At 39.6% G+C, this 23,640-nt stretch overlaps 1 long non-coding RNA gene across 1 annotated transcript in view; it reads left to right on the top strand.

Annotated features, from left to right (window-relative positions):
* Positions 1 to 841: 841 nt before the first annotated feature.
* Positions 842 to 23,640, top strand: part of LOC103350587 (uncharacterized) — a 36,786-nt gene continuing 13,987 nt past the window's right edge. Inside the window, exons 1-2 of the long non-coding RNA XR_518556.4 lie at positions 842 to 926; positions 4,845 to 4,961. This is a non-coding gene — a long non-coding RNA (uncharacterized lncRNA). The remainder of the gene's footprint in view (positions 927 to 4,844; positions 4,962 to 23,640) is intronic.

Here is a 23,640-nt window from a genome sequence, read left to right as displayed (position 1 = left end):
GATCTTGGGTCCTGGCTCTGGCCCAGCCCAGTCTCAGCTACTGTGGGCATTTATGGAGTAAACAAGGAAGTAGAGAATGCACATGATTTCTCTCTCTCAAATCAACAAAAAATTTTTACAAAGGGGTGGGCTGGCATTGTAGCATAGCAGATAAAATCGCCACCTGCAACACTGTCATCCCATATGGGCACCAGCACCAGTTCAAGTCTCAGCTGCTCCACTCTCTGATCCAGCTCCCTGCTAATGGCCTGGGAAAGCAGCAGAATATGGCCTAAGCACATGGGCCCCGGCTAACCACATGGGAGACCTGAAAGAAGCTCCTGGCTCCTGGCTTCAGGTTGGCCCTGTGCTGAACGTTGTGGCCATCTGCAGAGTAACCAATGAATGGAAGATCTTTCTCTCTCTAACTGTGACTTTGAAATAAACAACCTTTTTTAAAAAATTAAAAAGATAAACTAATACATATTTTACAAATAGGCTAAAGATTTAAAGGTGCTGCATCAAAGGCGACAAATGTTTAATAAACTCACAAAAGGAGGCCTATCATCACTAACCATTATAGAAGTGCAAATAAAATAACCAAATACCACTACACATTCATTAAAATAGCTATAATTTTTTTAAAAGAACTTTTTAAAAATCAAAGGTTGAGGAGGACAGGAAGAAATTAAATCCCAAGGTGGGCATTGGGGTAGTGGTTGAACACTGAGAAAGATGCCATGCCCCATACTGGAGCACCTGGGTTCATATATGGCTCCAGCTCTAGACTTCAGCTTCAAGATAACGCAGACCCTGGAGGCAGCAATGATAGCTCAAGTAACTAGATTCCTATTATGGATGTGGGAGACCTGAACTGGATTCCTAGCTCCTGGTGGTAGTTCAGCCAGGTCCTGGATGTTGCAGGCATCCGAGCAGTGATCCAGCGGGTAAGAGTGCGCGCTCTGTGTGTGTGTGTGTGTGTGTGTGTGTGTCTAAGAAACAAAAATTAAGAGAAAGAAAGGGAAGCAAGGAAGGAAAGAAGAAAGAAGGCAGAAAAATATATTTTAGTCAGTCAAAGAATGAGTCTAACTGATATCTATTATCTGGTCTCAAAGCCAACAAAATACTTGCTTGCTTGCTTACTTACAGAAATTTCAGAACTGTCTCATGGGAGATGGTCATTTTGAAGAAATTACTTAGTGTAGGAGATAGGGAAATTGGAGTACTTCAATACATTTTAGGTTCTAAACAAAGTGCATTTTCCCCTGCAAATCTAAACAGTCTTTTCTCCCTAGTTGGTAAGTCATATTCACCATCAACAGCCAAAAGTATGATGAGAAATGCCTGCTCTACCTCCAACGGCAACGTTTCTCTGCCAATTAAATATTTCTTTATATTTACTGCATACTACTTCTATCTGAAAAAATAATTACACTTAAATATTCTCAAAAACTTTGCATTATAGGTAGGGCATATATTACTAAGCAATAACCACTGTATAGAGTTTATTATTTTTGAAGTTTTCAAGTAAGTTAGAAATGTTAATGATGTTCTAAATCACATTTTCTGTAAATATTCCCCGAGTACCTAGCACATAGAAAGTACTTGGAAAAGTGACTGTCATCATTTTATGTAATACCCATAGACTGAAAATCTTAGTTATGTGCTGCATCCTAGGTTAAATACGAACAAGTACATCTTGGGCTAATTCCTCCTCAACAGAAAATAAGAAGTCCCTCATGAAGATAAACTCACCTCAAATATGTCCCGTCCCACGGGACGTCAACTAGGGCCAAGCACCTAGAGGGAGAAATGAAGGGACAGGAGACACAAAGATGGCAGCAAGACAAGGGTCCTGATCAAGCTGCACATTTTATTTTTCAACCACACACTTACATATCATAAAGGCAGGGTGTCGGGCGGGGGAAGGAGGGGGACTTATCTTGTAGCTGCAATGCTTGTGCAAGTGGGGAAAAGGTTACAAGGTCTTAAGGCACAAGGTCACACAAGGTTGCGTTATCAGTACTCTCCGGCCTGGGCTGTCTATCCCTGCCTCAGTAGTTTTCCACTAAGAGGCCACATGCTGCGTGGTCCCTGACACAGATACACTGTACCAATTCTTTCTCTTGGCTGAGGTTTCTGTTTAATGATCTGCTTGAGTATCAGTTATAAGTTGTACAATATGGAGGAAGCCAGGTCGGGAAAGATGACCTATTTGTTCATAACACACCTCCTTTAGAAGGATCATTCACCACACATAGAGGTAACAGACTTAGAACTAAATCCACACCACTGGTCCTTATGGTGTATTTCTTCTTTCTAATGTATATTTTCATGAAGTTTGGGGCTTCAATAATGCATTGATTTGAAGAATAAATATATTTAGTATTCATTTTTTAAGCAAAGTGAGCACTAAGTATTTGTTCAGTGTTTAGATGTTTCTTGGAATACTCTATGTTAAAAGCTGAACCCTGTTCTTCCAATTGCACAGACTAAACATCTGGCTGCCATCTGAGATGTTTCTCTTCTCATCCTACGTCCAATTTGTCAGCAAATTCAGTCTCTCATCCAGAGAAACTCACCTAAGATGTACTGTACCGGGGCTGGCGCCATGGTGCAGTAGGTTAATCCTCTCCTTTGGCGCCAGCATCCCATACGGGCACCGGTTCTAGTCCTGGCTGCTCCTATTCCAATCCAACTCTCTGCTATGGACTGGGAAAGAAGATGGCCCAAGACCTTGGGGCACTGAACCCACGTGGGAGACCTGGAAGAAGCTCCTAGCTCCTGGCTTCAAATCAGCGCAGCTCCAGCCATTGCGGCCATTTGGGGAGTGAACCAATGGACGGAAGACCTTTCTCTCTGTCTTTCCCTCACTGTTTGTAACTCTACCTCTCAAATAAATAAATACTTTTTTTTTTTTTTTTTTTTTTACTTGACAGGTAGAATCATAGACAGTGAGAGAGAGAGAGAGACAGAGAGAAAAGTCTTCCTTCCATTGGTTCATCCCCCAAATGGCTGCTACAGCCAGTGTTACGCCGATCCGAAGCCAGGAGCCAGGTGCTTCCTCCTGGTCTCCCATGCGGGTGCAGGGCCCAAGCACTTGGGCCATCCTCCACTGCCCTCCCGGGCCACAGCAGAGAGCTGGACTGGAAGAGGAGCAACTGGGACTAGAACTCGGCGCCCATATGGGATGTCGGTGCTGCAGGCAAAGAATTAACTAAGTGAGCCACGGCGCCAGTCCCAATAAATAAAATCTTAAAAAAAAAGATGCACTGATCATTTCCTTCTCTTGGCTGAGATTTCCATTTAATGATGTGCTGCAGTGTCAACTACAAGCTACCCAGTGTCCACCTACTTCTTACCCTATTCAAGTTATCCTCTTTTCTTCTAGATTATTAAAACAGCCTCCTAGTTTCTACTTTATAGCCTGATTTCTGCTTCAAAAGCCCCTTTGGTCATTTTAACAGGGCAAAGCAGTTCTGGGGAAATGGTATATTCTATCACGTCTAGTCTCCTAGTGGTTTCCCCCTCTGATCTCATCTCCAGTGACTCTTCCTCATCCATTCCATCTAGCCATAATGCCTCTGACTGGAACACTTTTCCCAAGACAGCTGTTATCACCTGTTGCCATGCTGATTCAGTCTTTCAACCAAATCATCCTCTAGGTGCAGTCTGTTCTGGACATAATCTAGAATTTCACGCACTCCACCTCTGAACTTCCACACGCCCTTCTTAGCTTCAACTTTTATTTAGCACTTATTAGAAAGACACCATGAAACCGAAATGCTTATCTCAACTGTTTATAAAATAGGGGCAACAATGCTTTTCATTTTTTCTCTTGTTCAGTATCTGTTCCCAGGGCCTAGAAGAATTAGCAGAACACAACAGGCATTCAACATGACCATATTCTGTGATCTCACAAGAGACATTACAGAAGCTAACAAAACTGCGTTCCTCACTTGCTATGGTGCCTCCCCAAAAACACACTGTCCCCTTTCTTGCTTCATGGCAGGCTCAGGTGGTGAACACTGAACAGGAAAAGCCATTTATGACAAGCAATGTTTCCTCCGGGAATAACAGGCTTAGACTTGAGTACGCGAGTACAATTATTGTCAGAGCAGGTGACTAGGAACTATTTTCCTCATTTTAAAAAAGAAAAGAAAACAACATGGGAAAACGGCTAGTTTGCAGCCATGAAGAGTGACATCACACAGACATTCAAGATGATATAGTTGAAAGACAGAAAACCTAAGTGGGTCCTTGGGAACTTTGTTATGGCAATTGTGGGGAGCAACTCGGACTAGACTAAGTTACTGGAATTAAGACTTAATTCTATGCATCTGCTCTCCCACAATATGGCGCTGGGAGAGAAGAAAACAGCTTCTACACAGCTGCCTCCAGTTCAGCCAATAAACTGTAGGACTTGCTCCTGATTGGAGGAGAGCAGCGTACTCGGCGTGTGGGCAGCCGAGTTGGGATTGGCAGAGGAGGACTATAAAGGAGGAGAGAGACCACATGCACCAGGAACATCTAACGGGAACATCTAAGGGGAACACCTGTGCAGCCCCCGAGAGAGCCGGCCGGCGGTGTGCCGCTCCCCTGCGGAAGTGGGGAATGTGGCAGGGGGAACTGCCCTTCCACGGAGGTGGAAGGGATAGTAGCCAATCCGGGAAGAACCAGCAGCAAACCCGGGGAGGGCCGAGCAGACGAAAGAACAGCGCAGGGTCCTGTGTCGTTCCTCCATGAAGAGGGGGAGCGACAGCAATTAGTCACCCATACTGCAAACCTCCTGATGAGTGAAATAAACCCTTTATCGTTTTAGTAGTCTTCCATTTTAATTTTAATACACAGAATTTTTTTTCAAGTGTTCACATTGTTTCCTGCAAACTACAATGAAGGTGAACAGAACTTGGCTGTCTATCCCTTTTTCAGGCTGTAAGCCTCCAGGACTGTCATACAACAGAACTTCAAGATATTTCAATGTAAGTCATGCTTCTCACAGGAATGTTACAAACACTGTGGATGCAATTAATTGGGAATTTAAAAAGAATATGACCAAAGCAAAGGCAGTTCAAATACAGAGCTTTAAAATAACTAAAATTGCAAAATCAGCTCCAAACCATTATATGCCTAAAAATGTTCTGTAGGACATTAAGTGCTCATCCACAGGAAGGAAAAAAGAAAAATGAAGTCAAGAGGACAATGGGAGGTAGAGAGAGGAAAAGAGGTCCCAAGAGAAAATAAACAGGGAATTAAGAAAGCAAAATTAAATAAGATAATTATGTTCCCTCTGTATGTGCACATACTCTGGAAAGCAGCTGGGGGACGTGATCCATTCACTGGAGATGTTCCTTTCATCCCTGAGGTAATCCCAGATCGGAGGAGAAAGGAGGAAGTCGATGACTAACGTGAGGAGTCCAAGTGCTGGTTTTGAGTCAAGGGGTTTTGATTTTTAACTCAAAGCCAACATGTTAATTAGTGCCAAAGCCATAACTATAATGACCCAAAACTAAAGCTCTTCAAGTTCTCAGTATGACACCCTAACAAACCAAAGTGCCTCCGCAGAGAAGTCTTATAAACTTTGAAAATTCTTATAAATTTATTAAGTCCTTTGTCAACCAAATTACTTCCTGTAGACAGAATGAGACCAGAAGGAAAAGGTAATAACCTTACTATACAATAAACTTAATTTTGTATTTAATACAATACCTATAATATATATTAACTATTTAATTACTCATAGCTCCATTCACTGTCATTTTTGGAAAATTGTTCTGATGAAGTACAGTTCTAGAAAATAATTTGTTTAAAGTCACTGAGAAAAGTAGAGATTTTATGCAAACTCTTCCCACCATATTCTCTAATAGCAAACAAAGCAGTAAAATTATTTTGTTGTTAAAAATATTATTTGTTGGTAAAACTTCATAAAGCAATCATTGGATCGATTTAACAAAGGACTTTTGTTCAGAAATGATGGGGGATCATCCAAGGCTAACTATAGGCTGATTTCAAGTTCAAGTCTCACTGCCTCCTGCTCTTCCTTGTTTCTTCTTTGGGTCAGTCTCTACATAGGAAATGAAGCAGGAGGGACAGCAGACGAAGGAATTAAAAGCCAGTCTTTAACTGATAGAATTAAAAAGGAGAGAACGATACAACATGGGAAGCAGGATACACAGCAGACTCATAGAATGGCAGATGTCCTATACAGCACTCTGGCCTCAGAATCAACCCTTAAGGCATTCGGATCTGGCTAAAAAGCCCATGAGAGTATTTTAGGCATGGAAATCCAAGACACTCTGGCAAAAAAATAAAATAAAATAAAAAAATAAATAAATGAAAGATCTCTGTGAGATCCCAGTGGAAAGAAAGGGAAATCAAAGGTACCTTTCTCTGAAGGGAGGAGAGAACTTCCACTTTGGCTACGACCTTGTCTAAATAAGATCGGAGTTGGCGAACTCAAAAGGCTTCCATAGCCTTGGCAACTCATGACTAGAGCCTAGGGTGATTACTGACACCATAACCAAGAATGTCAATTGTTAAATCAACAACAGGAGTCAATGTGCACTTACTCCCTATGTAGGATCTCTGTCCTTAATGTGTTGTCCAATGTGAATTAATGCTATAACTAGTACTCAAACAGTACTTTACACTTTGTGTTTCTGTGTGGGTGCAAACTGTTGAAATCTTTATTTAATATATGCTAAACTGATCTTCTGTATATAAAGAGAACTGAAAATGCATCTTGATGTGAATGGGATGGGAGAGGGAGCGGGAGATGGGAGGGTTGTGGGTGGGAGGGAAGTTATTGGGGGGGAGGGGAAGCCACTGTAATCCAAAAGCTAAACTTTGGAAATTTATATTTATTAAATGAAAGTTTTTTTTAAAAAAAGGCCCGTTTTAGAAAGACAAATACCATATGTTTTCTCTGATTTTTGGCAGTTGATACAGAATACCAAAATATGTATAGAAATAAAATGGTCATTTTGGGGGCCAGCGCTATGGCACAGAGAGTTAATGCCTTGGCCTGAAATGCTGGCATCCCATATGGGCACCAGTTCAAGACCCGGCTGCTCCACTTCCAATCCAGCTCTCTGCTATGGCCTGGGAAAGCAGTAGATGGCCCGAGTCCTTGGACCCCTGCACCTGCGTGGGAGACCAGGAGGGAGCTCCTGGCTCCTGATCGGCACAACTCCGGCCATTGTGGCCAACTGGGGAGTGAACCAGCGGATGGAAGATCTCTCTTCTCCCTCTCTGCCTCTCCTTCTCTCTCTCTGTCACTCTTTCAAATAAATAAATAAATCTTTTTAAAAAAGTCAATAATCAGAAGTGACGGCAGAGTTAGGTATTCCCTCCTGGATCATCTACCACACCACAGTGCCTCAGCCCTTGCTAACTTCAATCCATTCACCTGTAAACACTGTCTTAACTCCAATGTGAGTAAAATCTTTAGGATTTTAAGTAGTGTCAAATAGACTTCTGTAAGTTTTAAAACAACCCTTTAGGAGTTATTCCCACTTATTAATTTTTATTAACTAGAAGCAAGTAAATAGCAGTTATTGACAACCATGCTAAATCGTATGTTATCTCCCTTAATCATTACCTATAAAGTAGATATTATCCAGTTTTACAGACAAGCTCAGAAAAGTTGAACTGAGGTAAGAGGCAGATCTGCAATTCAAATCCAGGTCATGTTTCTGCACTGCACAAGCACTATCCATAAAGCCTCCATATTGTCAGACCAATTGCTTTGGTTAGTCAGCCACCTGACCTTTCCACACAAGATTAATAGTCTGTTTATAAATCACTGTTCATGTCTTGTGTGCCTAGAACTATGCTAAAACACAAAAGTAAATTTTTTAAGATTTATTTATTTATTTGAAAGGCAGAGTTACAGAGAGGCAGAAGCAGAGAGAGAGGGAGGGAGGGAGAGAGGGAGGGAGGGAGGGAAGTCTTCCATCGGCTGGTTCACTCCCTAGATGGCCACAACTGCCAGGGTTGTGCCAATCCAAGGCCAGGAGCCAGGAGCTTCTTCCAGGTCTCCCACACTGGTGCAAGGGCCCAAGGACTTGGGCCATCTTCCACTGCTTTCCCAGGCCATAGCAGAGAGCTGGATCAGAGCTCAAATCAGTGCCCACATGGGATGCTGGCATTGCAGGCGGCTGCTTTGTTGGCTATGCCACAGTGCTGGCCACAGACACAAATATAATTGTAAGACTTTGCCGACCCTGCTAGACTCCTTCACTAAAAACATGCTGTGGCAAAGTGTTAGTTTGAGTCCTAGCTACTCTGCTTCCAATTCAGCTCCCTACTAATGAGCCTATGAAGCTGCAGATGATGGCTCACGTAGCTGAGTCCCTGCCATCCATGAAGAAGACCCAAATGGAGTTCCTGCCTACTGGCTTCAGCCTGGCCAAGTCCTGGCTGTTGAGGGCATCTGGGGAGGAAATTAGCAGAGCTAAGTTTCTCTGTCATCCTGCCTTTCAAGAAATAAATAAGTAAATAAATAAATCATATATACTCCTAGAGTATGTATGGGTGTGTATGTGTGGGTGTTCATAGGGTAGTCTAGCTTCTGACAGTTTCTATTGGCAAATTCACCAAATACTCTGCCCCCCCACCCAAACACAGCATAAAGACCCTGAAATTTCCCTGCCAGAATAAAGCCTACTAAAACTTTGTGCAGCAGTATCTTTAGGACTTAAGTATCAAAAAACTGAGGAACTGTTGATACTTTAAAAATAAGTCTTGACCCAGTAAAAACTGGCACCTAGCCTTTTATTTTTCTTCCAGTCAGCAAAACTTTAAACCTATAAAAATTCAAATAGTACTTAAGGCCATGCATTTTGAAGTAGTTCCATTTATGGTGAGTCACTTCCAAACTCAGACTTTATACTGAAAACTTATTTTTAACCTGGGTATGCAGGCAGAAGTCACTTTTAAAGCCTGTAACTGCCACATGATGAAACACAAAGCAAGTCCAGGTGAGGTTTTATCAATTTTTTTTTTTTATCTGAAAACTGTCTGTCTTCCCTAGGGAAAAAATAAACACTATTACTGACTCTAATGTACCACCCTGCTTTAAGTTCAAAGAAATTTAGACATTGCTATTCCTAAGCCAGAACTGATCTAGAACTCTACAAAAATGGAATGAAGGCCAGATAATCACCAAAGAAACACAGTAAGCAAGTGTGTACTGGGAAAGGAGAATTGGAGGAAGTGGTAACTATATCAGGAGGTGGCAGATGCTAACTAGTTCAGACTTCATAGGAATTCAAAAGCATGGACCAGGGTTTGTGAAAACTCTTAAAAGTAAAAGCGAAAAAAGAAAAACAGAAAACATAAGGAGGAAAGTGTTCTAATTTAGGAGGTGCTTCTGAGTAAAACAGTCATTCTCTTAAGACCCATTTATTTCTTCCAAAAAATATATCAAGATTAATGTCAACAGCATGTGATCTTGCTATAAGATCACACTGATGAAATACAGTATATATTTCCTCATTTATTCTGTATAATATTCCTGGATGAAGGTTGTATCCTCATCCTACAAATCAGGAAACTGAAAATCAGGTAAAATAAGTGCCACAGTCTATGGGGAAACCCAGGGCTTAAATATAAATCTTTGAATTGTAAGACCACCATTCGCCACTCTACCACATTACACTGTGGCCATGATGGTGCCTGCTCTTAATGTCTACATAAAGAGGTAAAAGAAAAATATCAGTCACCCTCCACATCCACAGGTTTGACATCTGTGAATTCAACTAACTGTATATTGGGGTTTGAGGAGCGTGGGGAATGCATTACATCTATACTGGACATATACAGACTTTTCTTCCCCATGTCATTATTTCTCAAACAAAACAATATCTCTATTTACCCAGAATTTACATTATATTAGATGTCCTAAGTAACCCAAAGGTGATTCAATGTATAGAGAAGGATTGTGTAAGTTACATACAAATATTATACTGTTTTACAGAAGAACTTCCGCATCTAATCCTAGAACCAATCCCCCACATATATCCAGGAACAACTTTGCAGTTCCCCTTTTCCATGGTTTCACTTTCCAGTTTCAATTACATTAACTGAGGTCCAAAAATATTAAATGGACAATTACAGATATAAGCAGTTCAAAACTTTTACACTGTGTTCCATTCTAAGTGGCATTATGAAATCTCACACCAGCCTACTCCACCTTGCTGGTAATGACACATTACTCTGTCTACTGTAGTCACACTAGATATGCTACTCACCTGTGAGACACTTACTAGTCTTCTAGTTTATCCAATCAAATGCCACTACGTAGCAAATACTGTGTTCCAGTAACCCTATTTTTACTAATAGTGGCCCCAAAGTGCAAGGGAATGATGCTGGCAATTTAGATAGGCCCAAAGAGGCTGCACAGTGTTTCTTAGGTGAAAAGGTAACAGTTTTCAACTTAAGGGAAGAGAAAAAATTATATGCTGAAGTTTCTAAGACATATGTATTGTAAGATTAAATCACTTATCCATGTAACTTTGAAAAAGGAAAAAAAAATCCATGCTGGTTTTGCTGTTACACCCCAAACTGCCAAAGTTAGGGCCATAGTTGTGGGGAGCAATCCGGACTAGACTAAGTTACTCGAATTAAGACTTATTCTATGCATCTGCTCTCCCACAATATGGCGCTGGGAGAGAAGTAAACAGCTTCCGCACAGCTGCCTCCAGTTCAACTAATAAATTGTAGGACTTGCTCCTGATTGGAGAGCAGCGTACTCGGCGTGTGGGCAGCCGAGTTAGGATTGGCGGAGGAGGACTATAAAGGAGGAGAGAGACGGCATGCACCGGGAACATCTATGGGGAACATCTAAGGGAACCCGTGCAGCCCCCGAGAGAACCGGCCGGCGGTGTGCCGCTCCCCTGCGGAAGTGGGGAATGCGGCCAGGGGGAACTGCCCTTCCACAGAGGTGGAAGGGATAGTAGCCAACCCGGGAAGAACCAGCAGCAAACCCGGGGAGGGCCGAGCAGACGAAAGAACAGCGCAGGGTCCTGTGTCGTTCCTCCACGAAGAGGGGGAGCGACAATAGTGTGTGATAAGTACTTAGTGAAGATGGAAAAGGCATTAAATATTGTGTAAATACAGGAAAAGAAAACACAACATATATATTTGTCTGAGTACTATCTGTGTATACCCAGGAATACACTGGGTATCTTAGAACATACCTCCTGTGGGTAAGAGACACTACTAAATAATTTCATATACTTTTTATCATCTATTATTTTTCACTTTATGTTTCTGTGTGGGAGCAAACTGTTGAAATACTTACTTAACGTATACTAAGCTGATCTTCTGTATATTAAGATAATCGAAAATGAATCTTGATGTGAATGGAAGGGGAGAGGGAGTGGGAAAGGGGAGGGTTGTTGGTGGGAGGGACGGTATGGGGGGGGGAAGCCATTGTAACCCATGAGTCGTACTTTGGAAATTTATATTCATTAAATAAAAGATAAAAAAAAAAAAAAAAAAAAAAAAAAAGAAAGTTAGAAAAATAATCCCCATTTTCCACTAAAGATGAAGAGAAGTTACTCTATTAAAAGGTATTAAAGCTAACAAAAGTATTGTGATCAACAGACTGTTTAAATTATATGACTTTCCAACAAATGCTACTCCTCTAACAGACACTCCTGGGAGTATTTAAATAAAATTAAAATGTTATCAACTTTTCATATCCTGAAGTTACTGTGAAAATGGCAAATTAGTATTAATCCACTAAAGCATCACTATTAATAAGCTGTATTTTTAATACAGCATAACAATCATTGTCTACCATGGGCTCTACCCATTTCTATGAGAATAAACAGGCTTTCAGAATTTTGTCTATAAAGTAAAAATAAAACTAAAGAATCAATTTTTTAATTAAGATTAAAGAAAAGGCTGAAGTTTTTCTAAATTTTATGGCCTATGTATACAGTAAAAGGTACCTATACTTCCTAAAGAAGTATACAGGGCAGCACAGGAAGTTAGCCTCATAAATGTATTAGTTGTTCAAAGAGCATTATCTAAATTAAACATAGTATTTTATTATGCATAACAAAGATTCAGAAATCACAACCACTGTCTTCTCTCCCAAATTCAGTATCTATTACTGGTTTGTGTAACCAACATTGGAGCTTTTAAACACATACCATAATCAGTGCAAACTAACAGGGACTATACCACATGGTTTAAGCCTCTGATTCTAAAAAATCATTCCTCCCAGAACCTCTTTCTGTCAACTAATGTGAATTAAATAAGAAAAACTAAGGATCACTCTGGAAAGTCAATCAAACTTTTAAACTTATTCATATTTAAAACTGCCACATTCCACAAGGGTAATTTATTACTTTTATGACTGACAACTATATTTTCTTTCTTGGTGAATAGCAAAGAGACTTACTAAGGTAAACATTCAGTTAACCCTAAATCAATCTTGTTTATTGTTCAGTCAAAGAACATTTAAAACGTATTATGTATATCACATTAGTCTAAGAAATTTATACATTCAACACAATAGATACATGTACTATCACAAATACTCATACAAATTTCCAATACACATTATCACTTCATCTTCAAGAAAACCCTATGAAAAAAATGCTACACAAGCATAAGTAACTTGCATAAAATAAGAAAGGATGAATTCTCCTTTTTAAAAACTGTCTCTGAAGCTTTAAAATGGTATCATAAGGTGGGCATTGAGGCACAAAGTGTTAATTCACTGCTTGGGATGCTGCATCCCCTATCCGACTATTATCTCCAAGTTCTGGCCACTCTACTTCCAATCCAGCTTCCTGCTCCTGCATCCCAGGAGGAAACAGATGATTTTTCCAATTGCTTGGGTCCCTGCCACCCACGTAGGAGACATAAATGGAGTTTTACACTCCTCACTTTGGCCTGGCCCAATCCTGGCAGTTTCAGATATTTGGGGAGTAAACCAGTAGATGGAATCAATCTCTCAATCTCTCTCCTCCCCCACCTCATTGCTCTGCTTTTCAAGTAGATGAAAATAAACATCTTTCTAAATTTATTATTACAATAAATAAATAAAATGGTATTGGGATATAACCTAGAGTTTTATTTCAATAATACTTCATCACCTTGTGAGGCTTACAGTGAAGTGCTTTACAAATCACAAAAATCATAAAATATATGATCCTTTCCCTTTAGAAGTTTACATTCTTACTGAAGAGATGAATAAAAAGCTATGAAAAATAAATGCAGTATGAATTGTAGCCATAAATTACTATGGAGTAGAAGGTGGCTCATGTTCCCTTTGGGCAGAGTAATTGCACAAATCACAGGATAGGTAGCATCTAGGTAAAAGAAACTAGTGGGGAAATAAAAAGACATCTGAGGTGAAGAAAGCAAAAATAATGTGGCATTGTAAGAAATGGGCAATTAACATATTTTTTAAATGGAGCAAATCAAATATTGGATACTACGGTAAGCATGAACCAGACAAAATTAGGACTTGCCCTTTACCTTGTGAGCAAAGGCGTTTTTCAGGATAATGATACTTTCATCAGAAAGTTTTGTTTTTACTATACTGTGTGGAAAATACTAGGTAATAAATACTAAAAGGCAACAGACCAGTTAGAAAGTCATTGTAGTAACCAACAATTAGCACTAAAGCCTGAATTTGGAAGATGCAGTAGAAAGATAAATAAAGAAACTAAAATTTCTACATCTTCTTGTTTTCATGAAAATGATTACCATGATAGCCACATGTAGGAGAGTCTGCTGTCACGTGTTCAATGTCATGTGCTCACTGCAGGTACAGTATAAAACAAAAATTTGCAAACAAACTTTCTGAGTAGACCTTCTTAAACTATCCCATAAAGTTATCTGTTCTATAAGGGAGTAAACATTTATAACATCACTTTGAATGTATTCTGGAGCAGCAGCATATACATGTTTTGATTATATTTTTTCCACAATTCTGAAAAGTTACTGTAGGTAACCTAAAAATACAACTTTCAAAAACTACAATTAGAGACTACCTGCATAAAATGAAAGGCAACTATATAACATGAAACAGGAAAATTACTTCCTAAAAGCTTTTTCAAGGTCTACCTGATCCACACTAATTTTAAGATATCAAAGTAGTGGAGCCAGTGCTGTGGCACAGTGGATTAACGCCCTAGCCTGAAGTGCCAACATCCCATATGGGCGCTAGTTCGAGACCCGGCTGCTCCACTTCCAATCCAGCTCTCTGCTGTGGCCTGGGAAAGCAGTAGAAATGGCCCAAGTCCTTGGGCCCCTGCACCCGCATGGGACACCCAGAAGAAGCTCCTGGCCCCTGGCTTCGAATTAGTGTAGCTCTGGCTGTTGCAACCAATTAGGGAGTGAACCAGCGGATCGAAGACCTCTCTCCCTCCCTCTCTCTCTCTGCACCTCTGCCTTTCAAATCAATAAATAAATCTTAAAAAAAAAAAAAGATATCAAAGTAGAACATGTCTCCTGTATCTTACTGAAACAGAAGAAATCTCTTACAAATGTACTTTTCAAACAGATTACCAAATTAAACCATCCTTGTTTCAGGAGGATAAGGAAAAAAGAAATCTACCCCAAAAGTAAAATTCTACCCAGCATATGTCACCTGAGATAAGATGAAAGGTATGAACCTACACGTCACATATTTTTATTCTACAGTTAAATACACATATATGGCCCCTGAACATTGGCTAATTGAGTTATTTGACATAAAACCAAACAGGAAGCAAAATAAGCTGTTTGAGATATACTTAAACATAATATATTAGACATCCAACACGGTCTCTTCTGTTGGGTCTTTAAAGGTGTTCTGAACTAGATGTGAATTTGACTAAAGCATTGTCTTTTAACAAAACCCATGATGTAGCTGTGCTGTCCAATATGAAACCACTGGACATGTGGCTACTGAGCACATGAAAGGCGCCCAGTCAGAACTGAGACATGCTGCTGTAAGTAAAAGTACACACCACATTTCAAAATCTTACTAAGAGAAAAAGAATGTAAAGTATCTCATAACTTCTATTCATTATTCATTGAGAGAATATTTTTCAAGTTACATGATATAGCGGACATTATACTTCTGAATAGCACTGTCATAAAGACCTAGAAAAAACATTAACATAAAACTCCTCAAATCCTTTTTTTTAGAATATCCACTAAATTGCTATACAGTTTTCTATAAACATAAAGTCACAAGAAACACTGAGATAATTTTTATATCTCAAGAGCATCTATAATGTTAAATATTCAAAGAAGTATCAAAAATACAGTAAAAAAGTCTTCATTATATGTTACACTGATTTTGCTCCAGAATTCATTTTCTGTATTTCCACAACTGTAAATATGTACAGGAAGGTTTCAAGCCCTATTTTCCTTCAGTAGGGTTAGGAGATTGTGAACCAAATACATATATATTTATTATAATGGAATCAGAATGTCAGCAACTTAATTTCAATGGATGAGAAATTTGAAATAACTCCTAAAAAAGGGACTTACTATTTACATTAAAAGTTGAAGGAAAATAAGTCTATCACATAATACGGGCAATTACTAATAAAACATACAATGATTGACATTTATTAAATATCCTTAAAAGCACTTTAAGTATCTATTATTCTAGAGCTAAGCATATGTACATCCCACTCAGCAGTTCCACTCCTGTCCATATACTCGTCAGAAATGCTTATTTCTACCAAAAAATATAAAGAAGTTCATAGCAGCCTGATATTTAAGCACAAACTAGAAAAATACTCAATGTCTGTTTACAGTAGAATGGCTAAATAGTGATACAACCATAAAATGGAATATAGATTATTTGGGAAAAGAAAAACAAATGATATCCAAAATACAAATGACTTACATATATAATGTTGACCCCTTCCCCCAAGAAACCAGACAGAAGACAGTTCAAACTATGTGATTTCCTGTTTTATTCAATATATTTATGTGTCACCCTCCATCTATTCCTATTTCAAGAAATCTAGCTAGATGGCCAGCACCGCAGCTCACTAGGCTAATCCTCCGCCTTGCGGCGCCGGCACACCGGGTTCTAGTCCCAGTCAGGGCGCCGGATTCTGTCCTGGTTGCCCCTCTTCCAGGCCAGCTCTCTGCAGTGGCCAGGGAGTACAGTGGAGGATGGCCCAAGTACTTGGGCCCTGCACCCCATGGGAGACCAGGATAAGTACCTGGCTCCTGCCATCGGATCAGTGCGGCGGCCATTGGAGGGTAAACCAACGGCAAAGGAAGACCTTTCTCTCTCTCACTGTCCACTCTGCCTGTCAAAAAAAAAAAAGAAAGAAAAAAGAAAAAAAGAAATATAGCTAGCTAGTTTTAAAAAGTGAAACAAAAGATATAGGGGAGGTATAATGTTGGCCCCTAAGAAGGAAACCCTGCATATGGGACTAAGCCCAACATTGACTTTAGCCATACTGGTTGGCATATCCACAGGGGCTTTGGTGGTACATTATGGTCTAAATGTTTGTGACCCCCATCATTCATATATTGAAAGCTATCCACTATGTGAGGGTATCTGCAGGGAGAGCCTTTGAGATGATTTGGTCATGAGGACAGTACCCTCATGAATGGGATTAGCAACCTTACAAAAGAGGCCCTCGGAGTTCCCCGGCTCCTTCCACCATGTGACATTATAGTGAAATATATGTTTGTGAGGAAGTGGGTCCTCACCAGACACTGAATCCGCCAGTGCCTTGATCTCAGCCTCTAGCACTGTTTCTCTTACAAGCAACACAACCCATGGTATTTTGTTATAGCAGCCCAAACAGACTAAGACAAGTAGCAAAAGACAAGAGGTTAAAGCAGTTAAGCTCAACTGTCTTCTGAACATCTTTCCTTCCCAGTAGTATGTCACACATTACTGGGTCTACGAGAGGAATCACCATAGTCCTGCAGCAATCTCTCCACATATGATTAGGCAGAGGGAACTGAGCAGATGCATGTTCAGAAGCAGAGCCATATGACCAGGTTGAGTATGTCCGTGGATTCTGATGACACACTGATGCAAATACAGGTGACAGTTGATCCCTAGCAGGTAGAGCTGCCCCAGGTAGTTCCAGACTGCAAGCTAGCCTAAACGTTTTATGTATATTTCATACTATCTTAAACAAGAACATCATATATTTCACTTTGGAACTATGACATTCTTAGAAAAGGTCTATACTTAAGCCAGTTCCTGTATCCACAGGTTCTGTATTCATGGATTAAACAACAATATTAAAAATATTTCAAATAAAATACCAAAGAGAAAACTGATTATGTACTGAATACGTACAGACTTTTTTCCCTTGTCATTATTTCTTAACTACTACAGTATAATAGCTAATTATAGAGCATTTACATTATATTAGGCATGTAAGTAATCTAGAGATGATTTAAAGTATATAGAATGAGATACATAGGTTAAATGCACACTCCCATTTCGGAAGTCCTAGAACCAATTCCCCAAAGATATAGAGAAGTTCAGATATTTATAATACACAAAATAGGTTTGATTTCACTTAGTTTTTTTTATTCACACAAAATTCAGATTTATCAAGGCCAAAATACATCCCCGCTTTTCTGTGACAAATGTCAAGCTCAACTTATCAATATATGAAAGCTAAAGAAAAATAAGCAACACAATATGGCATAATAGTGTTAACTTTCCTGTTACTGAAAAAGGCTTCCTATGTCCAAAAAGGTGAAACAATGAGACAAAACACAATACCTTTGGGATGTGCCTCTCTCAAATGTTAAAATAACAAGTCCTGAAGCCAGAGTTCTCAATAACTCACAATCCAAGTACCACCTGAAAATGAAGAGAAATGAGTGTTAATAAGTGCTCCTTATTTCCACATATTTCAATAGCATATTTTACAAATGGAATTTTAACTATTGATTAAAATAAATCATCCAAAAAACAGTAAGAAAGATGTATTATGGGCTGGCGCCGCGGCTCAATAGGCTAATCCTCCACCTTGCGGCGCCAGTACACCCGGTTCTAGTCCCGGTCGGGGCGCCAGATTCTGTCCTGGTTGCCCCTCTTCCAGGCCAGCTCTCTGCTGTGGCCCAGGAAGGCAGTGGAGGATGGCCCAAGCGCTTGGGCCCTGCACCCCATGGGAGACCAGGAGAAGCACCTGGCTCCTGGCTTCAGACCAGTGAGGTGCGCCGGCCGCAGTGCGCCAGCCGCAGCGCGCCGGCCACGGCGGCCATTGGAGGGTGAACCAATGGGAAAGGAAGACCTTTCTCTCTGTCTCTCTCACTGTCCACTCTCCCTGTCAAAAAAAAAAGGAAAAAAAAAAAAAGAAAGATGTATTATGAGGAAAAATATATGCTTTCTTTGGGCACATTTCTTGACCCCATAAGATAAAACAACTTGTATTACAGAACTATTTACCAAAATACACTAAGTATCTGTCTTTACACAACTGTGAAGATTGTCACCGATTCTTGAGGATGTGAAAAGTTAATGTCAAGGATAAAGAGCAATTTCAATCAAGGACTCTGCGAGAAAGAGTATTATTTGATAATCATTGCAGAGTTTTAAATATCTCATTTCTTTCCCAGACCAATAAGAACAGAAAATGTTACACCCAGAATTAAAACCATACTAGAATGGCACTGACATGTGGGAAAGCTTACACTTTGGGGAAAAGAGCAGATTAAAGTTCCTAGCCATCAAAAGATTATAACGTACCCTTTATTACTGTGGTGGCTGGGGCCAGCCTTGTGGTGTAGCAGGTAAAGCCATGGCCTACAGTGCCGGCATCCCATATAGGCACCGGTTCGAGTCTCAGATGCTCCACTTCCAATCAACCTCTCTGCTATGGCCTGGGAAAGCAGTAGAAGCAGCCAAAGTTCTTGGGCCCCTGCACCCACATGGGATAACCAGAAGAAGCTCCTGGCCCCTGGCTTTGGATCGGCAAAGCTCCAGCCATTGCGGCCATCTGGGGAGTGCAACAGTGGATGGAAGACCTCTCTCTCTCTACCTCTCCTCTCTCTGTGTAACTCTGACTTAAAAGTAAATAAATAAATCTTAAAAAAAAAAAAAATACTGTGATGGCTGAGGGAACTTTATATTCATCAACAAATGGACAGTGAAGCCAGCTGATGATAGGACAGCTCATGCAAACTCCCTGATTCCACTCTAGATCATTCTATGTGTATCAGACACTGCACTAATGTCTGGCTTATACTTCTAGAACTCTCAATTTCTAGTCCATATCCTATTATCAGTTCTCAAGAATAGCTTTGACAAAAAATAAACCCCAAAGCCTGAATCCCAGCTTCCCTAAATAGCTGCTTTTATTATCATTTCATTTTCTGGGGGTCCTAAAGTCCCCTTCAACCTATGTGCAGGTACCCAATATCTTAGAACAACACTTCCCCAACATCTTAGCCAAGTAGGCTCTTCAACCCTTAGGCCTTCAGGTCACCTTCTCAGTATCAGACTTATTATTATTCTCCTTGTGACCATGAGCCCTTCACTCATCATTGAATCCCCTAATACCTAACAAGTATGAGCCATACAGCTAATGCCCAGTAAACGTCTGCTCAATGAATCAATGCATCTTAGAGCCTTGATCAATTAACACAACACACTGAAGTAAAATAATAACCATAAAAGGAAAGAAGTAATTATATGGACAGACTACAATGAAAAATACTTGCCTGTCTTCTAATTATTTCACACCCACACAAACATCTTCACTCATTCTCGGCTATTCATCAGTAACACTCCTCTAACATCTAGGTCACTGCTCTCCAACCCCCCACAGATAGTCTGGCTGGGTGACAGGTCTCAGATGAGGAGAGATTTCAGTCTCACTTTCTGAGGTACTATACCAACTGGCATGGTAATTAGACATTAACATAAATTTCTAAGCACATACATCAATAACCCCAAAGCTACACTTCATCAGTAACAAGAAATGTAATCTAGATGAAAGTACTTTAAAAAGATCGAGAAGGGGTTGACTACACGACTAGTGCTTAAAACACTGGTTAAGACATCTGCAATGTGTATCGAAGTGTCCAGGTTCAAGTCTTGGCTCTGCTCCTGATTACAGCTTCCTGCTAATGTAGACTCGTGGAGGTCTCAGGTGATGGCTAAGTATTTGGGTCTCTACAATCATGTGGGAGACCTTTATTGAATTCCCAGGTCCCAGCAACAGTCTGGCCAATCCTGGCTGTTGCAGACATTTGGGGAGTGAACCAGTGGACAGGAGCTCTCTGCTCCCCAACCCCATCCCTCAAATAAATAGTTTTTAAATCATCCTCAAAAAGTTCATAGAAAACAAAATTAAAAGATGTTTATTTCGTCACAAAAAAATTTGAATTCTATGTATATGAGTATGTGCAAGTCAAAGATACCTGGAATCACGATTAAGGGCAGAATGTTGTCAAGATCTTAGAGAAAGAGAGAAGGCATCTCTTTAAATAGTAAGTTTATAAAAAGAGAAAAAAAACAAACAAACAAGCAAAAAACCCTGAAGAGACCTCTAGGTGACTGAGAAAATAAAAAGCATTATCATTTCCGATTAGGACATGACTTTTTCAGTAGCTAAATAAAAACATTACCAAATCATTTTATGTAATAAAATTTAACCTCATTTTGACCTTCCTCATGAGGCAGGCAAATCTCTCCATCCAATAAGGTTCCACATGAACTCTGTAAGATGATAAGCAATACCTTAATTGCATTCATTTACATGACTTTGAAACTATTCTGGGCTGAAGTCATTGACTGCAAGGTCACAAAACACAAAACAGGAGAATGGATGCAATTTGTTGAGGATTGATCCACTTAGACAGTGTGGCAGCACCTTTTTCATCTCTCCTTAGGAGACACCAAAATGCTTAATGCATTCAACAGGTGTAGATATCTCTATTTGATGTCTTTTAGAAACACAAACCGTGTGTACGTGTGCGCGCGTGTGTGTGTGTGTGTGTGTGTAAGTTCATCATCTATTATGGCCTTCCTAATAAATTTAATCTGCCTAACAATTCTATTCCTTAACAGAATTTAAACACAAAACAGGATTATTATTTTTATTATGTCACATAATTTCTAACAACTGCAACTGAGGTTACAAAGCTAAACTTTTACGCCAAGAATTGCAAAAACAGAATGCTAAATATATTAATAGTTTCTGCTTTCATGTTTTATGATCTCAACAAGCATATGTTTCAACTAATTTGTTTAAAGGAGCATACTTCTTAAGTCTCAAATCTAATAATATCACATCACTAAAAGAAAGGAAGCACAAACAGACTGACAGAAGTTAACTGCCATGGATTACAAGAGACAATGTGTATTCTTCAAATCTCAGAATGTATCAAAATTTACAAAAATAAGTTAACTCCATAAAACATTTCCCTTCAGTAAAATGCAATTCTTACAAAAACTAGGTATTATTGACACTAGAATGTGTTGGAGAAAAGGAAACCAAGGAAAAGAATCTAAGATACTTTTTAAATGTTTATAGTATTAGTAGAAATGTAGCACCAAGTATTTGTTCTAGGTTTAAAATAACATCATGAGGAGATTCTTTTAAGAAGTTTCTGTACATTAACTCAGGTAACTCTGATAGTTAATTTACTACTCAAGCACTTTTATACTACACTAGTTAATTTTTTCCACTTAAAACAATTTTGTGAAAGAAGCAATGATATTTTAAAATGTATGCTTCACTTTCTCTCCCTACAGACAAGAATATGAATTTGTTTAATGTAAATCTATTTTACATCCCAATCATCTTGATTGGTGATACTCCACAAAGAACACAATAAATATATATACACACATATGTATATGTAAGTACTATATTCCTAAGTAAACTACAATACTGTAACATCACTTTCTCCTCTTAAGAAAAAACACTGGGGTTAGGCATAGGTTTAGCATTTAAGAGACTGATTGGGACAAGTGCACCCCATTTCTACTGCCTCTCTCTAGTAAGGACCCTACTGATTACAGTAGGTGCAACAAAGTAATCCAGGGCACTCCCCACCCACCCTGTCATTTAATCTCATCTGCTAAGTCCCATTTGCCATAAAAAATGACATATTCACAGGCTCTAGGGATTAGGGCATGGACATCTTCAGGGAGAAAATCACTCTACCAAACACAGATACTTTTAAAGATCAGCAAAAGACAGAGGTTGTGGTGTGATGAGTTAAACCACCGCTTGTGATGTCTGCATCCCATATGGAAATGCCTGAGATCAAATCCTGCCTCTGCTTCTGCTTCAGCTTCCTGTTAATGAACTTGTGAGGCAGCAGATAAGGACTGAAGTACTTGGGTCCCAGCCTCCTCATGAGAGACCCAGGCTGAGATCCCAGCCCCAGGCGTTAGCCTGGCCCAGCCCAGGCAGTTGTGAAAATTTGTGGGAGTGAACCAGTGGATGGCAGACCTCTGTCTGTGTCTGTTTCTTTCTCTTCGTTTCAAATAAATGTTTTGTAATTTAAAAAAAAAGAAAAGAAAATGAGGGGCTAGCATTGTGATGTACTGGGTAAAGCTACCACTTCATGCCAGCATCCCAGATGGGCACCAGTTTGTGTCCTGGCTGCTCCACTTCTGATCTAGCTCCGTGCTATAGGCCTGGGAAAGGTAGTAGAATATGGTCCAAGTGTTTTGGCCTCTGCCATCCAAATGGGAGACCCATATGGAGTTCCTGCCCCTGGCTTTGGGTGGCCCAGCCCTGGATGGTTGCAACCATCCGAGGAGTGAACCAGTGGTTACAAAACTCTGTCAATCTCTCTCTTTCTGTAACTCTGTCAAATAAATAAATCTTTAAAAAAAATTAAAAATGAGAAAACTTTCTAGATTTACTTTGGATTAGTTTAGTTAAAAATAAATGCACATATACACTCAATAAAATAGTAATTGCTATTATTACCGACATATTACGTGCAATGATCAAATCTCCTTTAAGTATTTTAATTTTCTTTCTAACTGAGTAATTCAGGGTCCCACATAAAATGTACAGTCTGTGTAACAATGTAATCGGTAATTCCCAGTTCACAACCTTTAACAAGGTTAGAGCACTTGAGGCCACTGAGAACCTGCCATTATTGTTTCCAGTGTTTTTGGTTATATTTCTGAGGTAATCAGACCTCAGCTGTTGAAAACAATCTTCTGATAAAGATGATAACTTTTTGTTTAGCTCAAATACTTCTTGCCCATCCCAGAAAATTGAATAAATGCTGTATTTTCCTACACTCATTAATAAGTTCCATTGTATTTACATAAAATTAAGATTTTTCTTCCTGTGGATAGCAGAATATACTAAAGCCAATTCGATAACTACAACCTAGTCTTTGTATATCACTAAATGGGCTATAATCTTAAGCAGAAAATGACCTATATTAATGCCATCACTCTTGTAGCTTTCAATGATGAAAGAAGTAAGCCCAAGTATAGGTTCAGATACACTTCGATCTCAGGCAACCATTGTAAATCCTATTCACAAAAACAAATAGGCATATGTGTGTCTCATTTATGTCCTTCTGCATATTATGTTTTGATATCTTAACAGTATTTCTGGCTGGGAAGAGACCCCCTCTGTGGAGTTAGTAAATTCTTAAGAGACAGCAAAGGTTCCAGACCAAGCAACCCTTTGATATGCAAACTAACCAGTCTATAATGTACTT

This window comes from Oryctolagus cuniculus, chromosome 4 (assembly GCF_964237555.1).
Source record: "Oryctolagus cuniculus chromosome 4, mOryCun1.1, whole genome shotgun sequence".
NCBI lineage: Eukaryota > Metazoa > Chordata > Mammalia > Lagomorpha > Leporidae > Oryctolagus > Oryctolagus cuniculus.
This window is presented reverse-complemented; position numbering and strand designations above follow the sequence as displayed.